This window comes from Dama dama, chromosome 7, assembly GCF_033118175.1.
Source record: "Dama dama isolate Ldn47 chromosome 7, ASM3311817v1, whole genome shotgun sequence".
NCBI lineage: Eukaryota > Metazoa > Chordata > Mammalia > Artiodactyla > Cervidae > Dama > Dama dama.
Window position 1 is genome coordinate 45,871,860 of NC_083687.1, and position 9,641 is coordinate 45,881,500.

A 9,641-nucleotide genomic window follows, 5' to 3' on the forward strand; every position below is an offset into this window, starting at 1 on the left:
TCAGGAAAGCTCATTAGATCAAACAAAGCACAAAACTGATGTGACCTGCTCCAAGTCAAGAAGAGAATGAATAAGGTTATTTGAAAACAATTCTCTGGTGTCTCAGTGGTAAAGAATCTGCCTACCAATGAAAGAGACACAGGAGACGTGGGCTCGATCCCTGGGTCAGGAAGATCCCCTGGAGAAGGAAATGACAACCCACCCCAGTATTCTTGCAGGGGTTATCTCTTGAACCTGGAGGAGGGGCCTGGCAGGAGAGGAGCCTGGCAGGCTGCAGTCCATGGGGTCACAAAGAGTAAGACATGACCTAGCGACTAAACAATAATTTTGAATTCTCAAGGGAAACCTTAGTGGCTGGCTAGGTTTTCACTCTGTTTCAAATCTCTCTTCACATTCTATGGTCTCTCCCCGTACAACCTCATTCATTCACTCATTCATTCATCCATTCATTCAATATTTATTTTTTGGTTATCTACCTTATATCAAGGGACTACTGTAGGATTTGGAGATATAACAACTCCAATAAAACCTATGCTCCTGTGAATTTACATTCTAACAATGTGGGGGTAGCAGACAAGAAACAAACATATAAACTCTGCAAATTAAAGGGAGCCAGGTCAGGGGTGGGGAGGGAGAATGGAGGAAAGCTCAGCAAGAAAGGGATATTAGCAGCAATAAGATGGCATTTTTGGTGAAAGAAAGGGAAGATGAGTTAGGTGGACTTCTGAAGGAAGAGTATCCCTGAAAACAAACACTGAACACAAGTGGGTGACATGAAAAAGGGCTTCAAAGCAATTGAGCCACAAGGAGAAGAAAGTCAGATGGATCAGAGTAAGAATCAGGGGAGTGGCAGGAAGGGGTCTCAGAGAAGAAGCCAGGGACCCATCCAGTAGGGCCTTATGGGGGTGGTTGAGAAAAGGGATTTCATTTTAAATGAAGTGGATACTATTGGAGAGTTTTTAACGGAATGCAATCTGACTCAGGTTTTAGATCATTTGGGCTACAGGGTGGGGGGAAAAATGAGAGAGCAAGGGTGAAAAAGAGGAGATGGTCAGGAGGCGGTTTCCCCTGTCCGGATGGTTAATGTTGTTTGCCATTGGCAGTGATGGAGTCCATGCCAGTTGTCACGCTCACCCCAGCCTCCCACCAAAGCAGACAGAACGTCACACGGGTTCTCAGATTCTTAAAAAATATACACAAAAGCCGTATCATCCTGAGTCTATTTTACTGAGGACTCCTTTGAGAGGCCGGCAGAGGAAGACTATTTATCTCACAAACCCCACAGGGAGCCATGTTGAAAACATCAACTGACTATTATACTCTCCTACTATTATGTTCTGCTGGGAAAGATTGAAGGCGGGAGGAGAAGGGGCCGACAGAGGATGAGGTGGTTTTATGGCATCACTGGCTCAATGGACATGAGTTTGAGTAAACTCCGGGAGTTGGTGATGGACAGGGAAGCCTGGCGTGCTGCGGTCCATGGGGTCGCAAAGAGTCGGACACAACTGAACGGCTGAACTGAACTGAACTGAATTGATGTTCCTTTCTGGATAGCTCTCTTCTCCTCCTTCCAGAACCCCCACTCACTATAGACTTAGGATTTCCTTCCTCCTTACTGTGTGAGGATACCCATCTCTGCCCCAGATTCTGCTCTCACATTATAAAACCCCCACAGTGTTTGAAAAATAAAGCACCCCACCAGTTAAAAAAATCTACCCTCCCCTCAAGGCAAAGCAGAAGCCATCCATTGGTATGTCAGTGTATGTTTGCAATCTAACTCCCTGCCCCAAACAGTTCATCCAAACAAAATGTTTTCTCTAAAAATGAATTCAGCCAGTTGAAATATTCTACATCTCGCCACACCTATATTTCACATATATTTCTTTTAGTCTTTCAGTGAATCTGTTTGTTCATGACAACATCCTTCAAAGGACTTAAACTTCCTAAGAATAGGCAATCCTGTCTAGCTCCACATGCCCATCATTTCGAGCATAGGCCCATCACTTAGCAAACAGCAGTGGAATAGAAACGAATGGACTGAAGTCTTTATCTTGCTATCATTTTATGAACCACATTGTATAGATCTGGAGCCTATGGGTTGATGCTTTTCTGAGTTTTGTACACTGCATGTGAACTAATAACCTGGGATTTCAAAGTGGAGTGCAAAAGTTTAGTGTCAATTGTTCTTGTCTGAGACACTAATAAAATCTTCACCTTTCTTCTTCTCTTCCTTCTTCCTTTCATTCCTGGATCAGGTGCAGAGGTTTCCGAGCCTTCCTCTTGCTTTGCCAATTCGAACACCTGCAGCATTCCCGGGGTGAGGCGGGGAATATCAGTGTTCCACGGACACTGGAAACAGGGATCGGGGCCTACTGCCTCCGTGTTCTGCAGTTCAGCACTTGGGACATGTTTCTCTTACCCCCACACCAGGATGGATGCTTTCCTGGAAATTTGTCTAATTTCACTGAGCAGAATGTGGATGAATTAATTCACTAAGTCCCCATGACCTCTCTACACCTGGTTTCAGAGCTTTGTATGAAGGGTGCCCCGTAATTACTGTGGATCAGCTGCCACCTGTTCACTTCCACCACCTCTGCATCAGCAACTCAGTGAGTGTAGAGCTGAGGATGGAAGGCAGCCACAAGGTTGGCATGAGAAACCAATAAGCTGAGCTGTGACCAACCCACAAGCTCATCTATGAGGCCAGTCTTTAAAAAAGCAAACTGTGAAGCATAGAGGATCTCTAGCATCTAGCCTGATCTATGTAGAATGGCAGGCTTTAAAATTTAGTGTGTTGATATTACTAGATATTTTTATACTAAATAAAAAACATCTAGCAACCTCTATTGTTCAGTTGCTCAGTAGGTGTCCAACCCCATGGACTGTAGCCCACGAGGTTCCTCTGTCCTTGGGATTTTCCAGGCAAGAATATTGGAGTGGGTTGCCATTTCCCTCTCCGGGGCATCTTCCTGATCCAGGAATTGAACCCGTGTCTTCTGCACTGGCAGGTGGATTATTTACTATTGAACCACCTGGGCAGTCCTTGGAACCTCAGTAAATCATTGAATTCTATAGTCAGTAGATTATGAGCCATATGAGGGTTAAAGGCTGGCTCCAACTAACATTATTCCTCAGAATAACCTTGCATGCTGTCTGTCTCTTGGCAGGTGCTAAATTAACTTTTCTGGAGTGAATGAATAAATAATGTCCTGTGTGCTTCCTCCAGGCTGGCTTTATCTTGCTAATTACAGAGAAATTATGCTTAATCATGTTCTTGAAGATAGCTGGAGAAGAGGATCTCACCATATTTCTTAGTCTTAACAGTGACTGCCTAGGAATTCTTCCTGCTGGGAGTCTTTATGACTCTCTGGCACGTCTCAGAAGCTACTATATGTTTAAAGATTGTCATATTATCACCCCATTCCTGTTCCTTTCTCTTAAACCACTTTTACAAATAAAAAAAAAAGAAAGAAACACTTCTAATTCCAACAGAAAAAGCCTAATTAGATGCTTGGATGCTGAAACAAAAGCTTAATGAGTGAGCTCCTGTTAACACCCTTGGGATGTTGCCAAGGTCCCTCCTCAGCTGAATCTCCCACTGGGAGCTGGCAGGGCGCCGACCACCCAGGAAAGTGATAGACAAACCAAATTTAATGCCTTGCCCCGAGGGCTTACTGCAAACTGGAAACGCAAGGCAGGGCCGCCGCCAGAGCAGAGAGTGGGGTAACCTGCTAGGCCTGTGTGTGGGGGGCGTGGGGGTCTCCCTGTCTCTGTTTCCTCACTGCATCCTTGCTGAAGGAGCAGAGGAGGAGATGGAGTCTCAATTAGTCACCAGCAGCTTCAGCCTGTATCTACTGACCTTATCTTCATGACGATCACACAGTCAGAGCTGGAAGGGTGCACACCTCTGTCTCCTTTCCCAGCGTGAACATGAAAAGAGACCCACATGTAGGGAAATAGGAGAAACACTGATCTGAACCCTGTCCTCCACTGACGAGATCGGCCTTCCTGAGTCCAGACCTCATGAGAAATAAAGAGCACATGTTTGCCCCATGATCTCAGACAAGGTAGGTGCACGAAGATCAACAAAGATCCAGGGTTTCAGATTACAGATTCCCTCTTTCTAAGTCAGAATCATGCAGCCCTGTTTGGCTGAATAAAGAGCGCTATGAGGATAACAAACACTGTCTGTGGCCTCCTTAGGCTGAGTTAACAAGTTTTACGCTGGTGAATCACACCCGGGACACACCTTGTCCCCTGAGCCCCAGAGAAAGGAGTCGTTAGGCACTGAATACCTTTCACTTTTTTGTACTTCTTCCATAGACTGACCTTTTTATTTGAGATGGCCTTTCACCTCTCTGACTTATGTGGTGGTTTGATGGTTTAGTCGCTCAGGTGTGTCTAACTCTTGCGACCCTATGGACTGCAGCCTGCCAGACTCCTCTGTCCATGAGATTTTCCAAGCAAGGATACTGGAGTGGCTTGCCATTTCCTTCTCCAGGGGATCTTCCTGACCCAGGAATGGAGCCCAGATCTCCGGCATTGGCAAGTGGATCCTTTGCCACTGAGCCCCCTGGGAAGTCCTTCCCCTCTTTGACTTCTTATAGGGTCATTTAAGAGGACCCCATTCATGCAACATATCTGGGGGTGAATACTTTGAGTGGGACCGTGAGCAAATGGACCCAGCTGGGGTACTATGTCAAGGTGGGTTTCAGGGGACCAGGTAGGTGTTCCAAATACTCACCCATGCTGGCCACCTGGCAATGGCACATCCCCACCCCTCCACCAGAACTCTTAAAACTACAGCGATTTTAAGAAGGCACCCAGGACATCTACTTTAAAAATCAAATGGGTAATTAGGGGACAATAATGAAAAGGCTTCACGAAAAGATGAATAAATTGTATTTCATCCATTCATGAGATTCTCATTATTTATGAGTCTGAGCAGCTTTTTAAAGGAAAGCAAAAACTGCTGGAGCTTTCTGTGAGAAAGTTGTATGACAACACACAGAACACAAATATACATGCCCACACATACACACGTGATTTACTTAAATTGTTTGAATTGGAATATATTTGAAAAACATTTCCCCACTAACTATTCAAGCCTCAGTGAAAAAGCCTCAGGACTCAAGCATTATAATAAATCATCCATTCAAATATTTACATCAGATAACTAGAGCAAAAATAACAAAAATAAAAGCCAGCAACCCACGTAAGTCTAACTCAGAATACTTCTCTGTCTGGGTACATTGATGGTAAGACTTGCATCTTGTCTCCAGAATGATTTTAGAAAATATACACTTCTTCTGGTAATTGGTTTTAAAAACACTGAGTTTCAGCAAGTGAGTTAAATTTATTACTCTAGACTATGCCTAATCTGTTGTTTATCTTTTCAGGATTTAAACAGCATTTGAGGCGATGCTTTCAGAATAGCCAAGATCAGGAACAAGGCTTCACTGACTTGCTTTTCTGTTGAGCAGATACTGAGAAGGATCCCCTAAAGACAAAATCCAAGTGTGTGTATGCTCAGTCGCTCAATCGTGTCTGACTCTTTGCGACCCCATGAGACTGTATCCCCCCAGGCTTCTCTGTCCATGGGGATTCTCCAGGCAAGAATACAGGAGTGGGTTGCCATGCCCTCCTCCAAGGGATTTTCTCAACCCAGGGATCAAACCTGAGTCTCTTGCATTAGCAGGCAGATTCTTTACCACTGAGCCACCCAGGAAGCCCTAACATCCATGTAGTTGCCAATATATTATCTCAGGGCCCAACACAGTGGCCAGTCACAAATGTGGAAATGGTTTTGCAAGAACACCCAAACAAAGTAAGGAGATACTTGACCTAGTTAACTTCAAAATTCAGGATATAACTGTATTAACTCTTGGGACATGTATTTCACATGCCTTAGTCCTTTAACAAGTACTGGAATGCAGGCACTGGAATGCTTGGGGAAAGGCTTTATAGAGGGGACCTACCAGATGGCAGTTGGCTTCTAAATCTTATCCCCTGAGTCATTCACTCATTCATGCATTCATTCTGTCAACATCTATGACCAACCTGACTATGGCAAGTCACTGTGGCCAGGGATGTGTTGTGTGTAAATACACTCACTGTTTTCCTGGGATCAGGGAGATAATACATCTATTTTTCCTTTATTTCCCACTTCTTTTTGATTTGCTTGGTAGCCACCCCCAACTGAGAACCACTGATTTCAAAGAGGTGGGCAACAGAAGGTGGTTTGGATGGCAGAGTAGGGAAACACTTCAGAGAAATTAAGAAATAGGGAGTTGCTTTATTTTTTTAATGGTTCGTATAGAATTTCAGTTGCCAGATACTTTTTAAATATTATTTTTAGACATTTGCTTCCTGCTGGGATAGAAAATATAGAAGATTATTGCTTCTACCTTTATAGCAAATCACATCCAGAGAATCTATGTAATTGTAGTTGTAAGAAACCTATGAAAGAACCATGGAGCAAGAAAACCTAAACAAGATGAATCTGAGGACAGAGAAGCCCATGGCCTTGACTGAAACCCTGGCCTAAAGAGGAGTCTTCTGAGGAGGGAGTGCGGAGAAGTCGGCTGAGCTTTTGAGAGACTTCTGATCCCAGAGGTTAGCTGGGGTGGTGGACTGGAGTCTCAAGGAGCCCTAGTCACACACTGAGTGTCTCACCGTCTCATTCTTTCCTCCAGGCCTTCCCCAGGCACATGAGGCTGTGCACAGAAGTCTGGGAGCAGGGCAGTGTCCTGAGGGACTCACATGAGATACATGGGGGCTTGACCAGTTCAAGGCAGAGGCTGCCAAGGGCTGGAGGCAGGGCAGGAGAGCTGATACGAGCCCAGTAAGGCGCTCTGGGTTGGAAGCAGGAAGCAGGGTAGGAGCCATAAAGGATGGACCCCTGAGACACCCCAGGGCCTTGCTGAGAACAGCCCAGTGGCCTGCTGAAGGCTGGAGTCAGGGCACAAGAACTGAGATAAAGCCTTTCATGGTACCCTTACCCACAGTCACCACCCGTTTGGGTGTAGGACACAAGGCAGACCCTTAAAGACCAGAGGAGAGAACCAGAAGGAAAACCTGATAGGGAAATCCGGCCTCCAGACTAAAAGGCAGAGAGAGCAGTCTTAAGAGTCAGAAAGCTGAGTCTCCAAGCCCAGGTGAATAAAAAGCCCCGAGGGTGTCTTCAAAGATTCAAGCCAATGGTGAATGGAAGCTCATGAGGCATGCCCACTACTTAAGCCTGAAGGGAGAGTGGAATAACCGAGGACACTGCCCCATCCTTCAGGCCTTGCGCCAAGCCCCTGCTGGGAGAGGGTTGGAATCCTGAGGAAGGCGAGAGAAGGTCATGTGCTTGTGTGAGGGCAAAGCCGGAGTGTGAAGAAATCGGTCAAATACATCTAGATTCCAGAACTCACATGGAGAATCAGGCAGGAACAGCCCACCGCCAGAAGTGTCAGAGCGTGGGGAGGAAGCTCCCGGGAGCTCAGCTCCACAGGGCCTGTGGAAGGCTGAGGGAGGAGCCTGGAACCAAGCCTGGACCAGACGCCAGGGAAGAGGCACCGTTGTCGGCCTGTGGGGTTGGGGCAGGGAAGCCGAGAAGGCACAGGTGCAGGAGGCCCGTGAGAGCCTACAGGTGGGCTGGAAGCACGCAGAGATGCCCACTCACCCGGCTCCACACCCAGTGCCGCCCATCTCCGGGGTAAGGGACAAATGCCAAGAGAGACGCCCTCCTGCTGTGGAGGGACCGGGGACTCCTGAAGTCTGTGGGCCGAACAGGGGCCTGAGGGACACTTTCTGGGACCCCGGTGTTCATACGAAATAGGAGGCTGCAGAAAGGCCATGCTGGGAAGGGTGTGGTTTATGGACATAACCCCAGCAACTCAGAGCTTAGTCTACCCCAATTGCAATCGTTACTGACCAAGCCACTCTGCTAGAAGTTTGACAGAAGATGAGACATGCCCTTTCCTGAGTGGAAATAAGTTTATCTTGGTCTCTTTCTTTGGCCACCTGATGTGAAGTGCTGACTCACTGGAAAAGACCCTGATGCTAGGAAAGATTGAGGGCAGGAGGAGAAGCGGGCAACAGAGGATGAGATGGTTGGATGGCATCACCGACTCAATGGACATGAGTTTGAGCAAATTCCGGGAGACAGTGAAGGATAGGGAAGCCTGGCCTGATGCAGTCTATCAGTCTAGGGGGTCACCAAGAGTCAGACATGACCTAGCGACTGAACAACAGCTTGCTCTTTTAAAAAGCACATCATTTGCCATTAAATCTAAAGTTGAGAGAAAGCAAGAAAACAAAAAAGCAAAAAAGAAATTATTGTCAAAAGAAAGTCGGTATAACTAGACCTCAAGAAATATTGGTATTTTCAAAAGGAACTTGAAAGTTATAGCTATTATAATGTACACATAAATAATATATTCAATCCTTGATGAAATATTAGTATATAATAGCTAACAACATGCAAACAGTCATAATTAACAAGTAAAAGTCACAGCAAGTAGGTCTTATCCAGATATGCAAGATAGATTATTTCACAAGGCAAAGTTAAAAATCAATGTAATTTTCTAAATCAGAAGAATAAAGAAAAAAATTATCTCAATAGATGCAGAAAATGCACTTGGCAAGATAAATCCCCCACTCATGATAGAAAACTACCAGAAACTAGAAATAGAAGAAAACTTTCTCGATGTAATTACAAGCTATTGTTCAAACTAGTAACTTTGAATGTTTTTCCTTTAAGATTGGGAGAAAGGTAAAAAAATGTCTACTCATAACACTTCTAACATGGACAATTCATAAAAACATTATGCTTAGCAAAATTTAGCCAGACCCAAAAGAATACAAATTGTATGACTCCAGAGCTATTGAGGACCTGGAAGGCTATACTCCATGGGTCATAAAAGAGATGGATATGACTTAGTGACTAAATATTTGCAACATTAATAATTTTATGACAAGAGAAATCAGAATATGATAAGAGAAATAAATTTTCCTCTAAGTCCCATTGGACATAGGGTGAGGAAAGAAGGAGTGTGTGTGTGTGTGTGTGTGTGTGTGTGTGTGCAATTGCGTCTAGCATAGTAGAGATACAAAGTTCCTCTGGCCCTGGGTCAGATAGTCGTGGAATTGACCGAGTGGAAGGACCAGTGGAATTGACCAAAAGAAAGCAAATGCTTGGTTTGGTCTTGAAGTCGAGACCAAAGACATACTGCCAAGGGATGCTCATCCTCACCCCTGGTTTCAGGTCACAGGTGGAGAGAAAGACGCTCTTAGGGAGCTTACTTCTGTCGGTGAGTTCTAGGAGTCACATTCTCCAAGCTGCTCAAGGCAGGCAGTGATAGATACCAAAGAACTGCACTCACACAGGCCAGTCTTCCCTGGTGCTGTTTCTTTTCCTGGATGTGCATGTTGATGGGTGAGAGCAACAAAGAGAGCTTAGAGTGAAAACCAAGCATTAGTAAGAAATCGGAGTTGATACATCAGTGTGGAGTGGGTGGGGAAGGAGGGAGTGGGAATAGCATCTCCCATGTCAAGCATATTTCCCGTTAGTTACAATGCTCTGTATTCTCTGATGTGTCCTTTCCCAGGCAGGAAGTTCTTTGTGAGACAGGGGGACGTGAGCTAGCTCGTGGGAA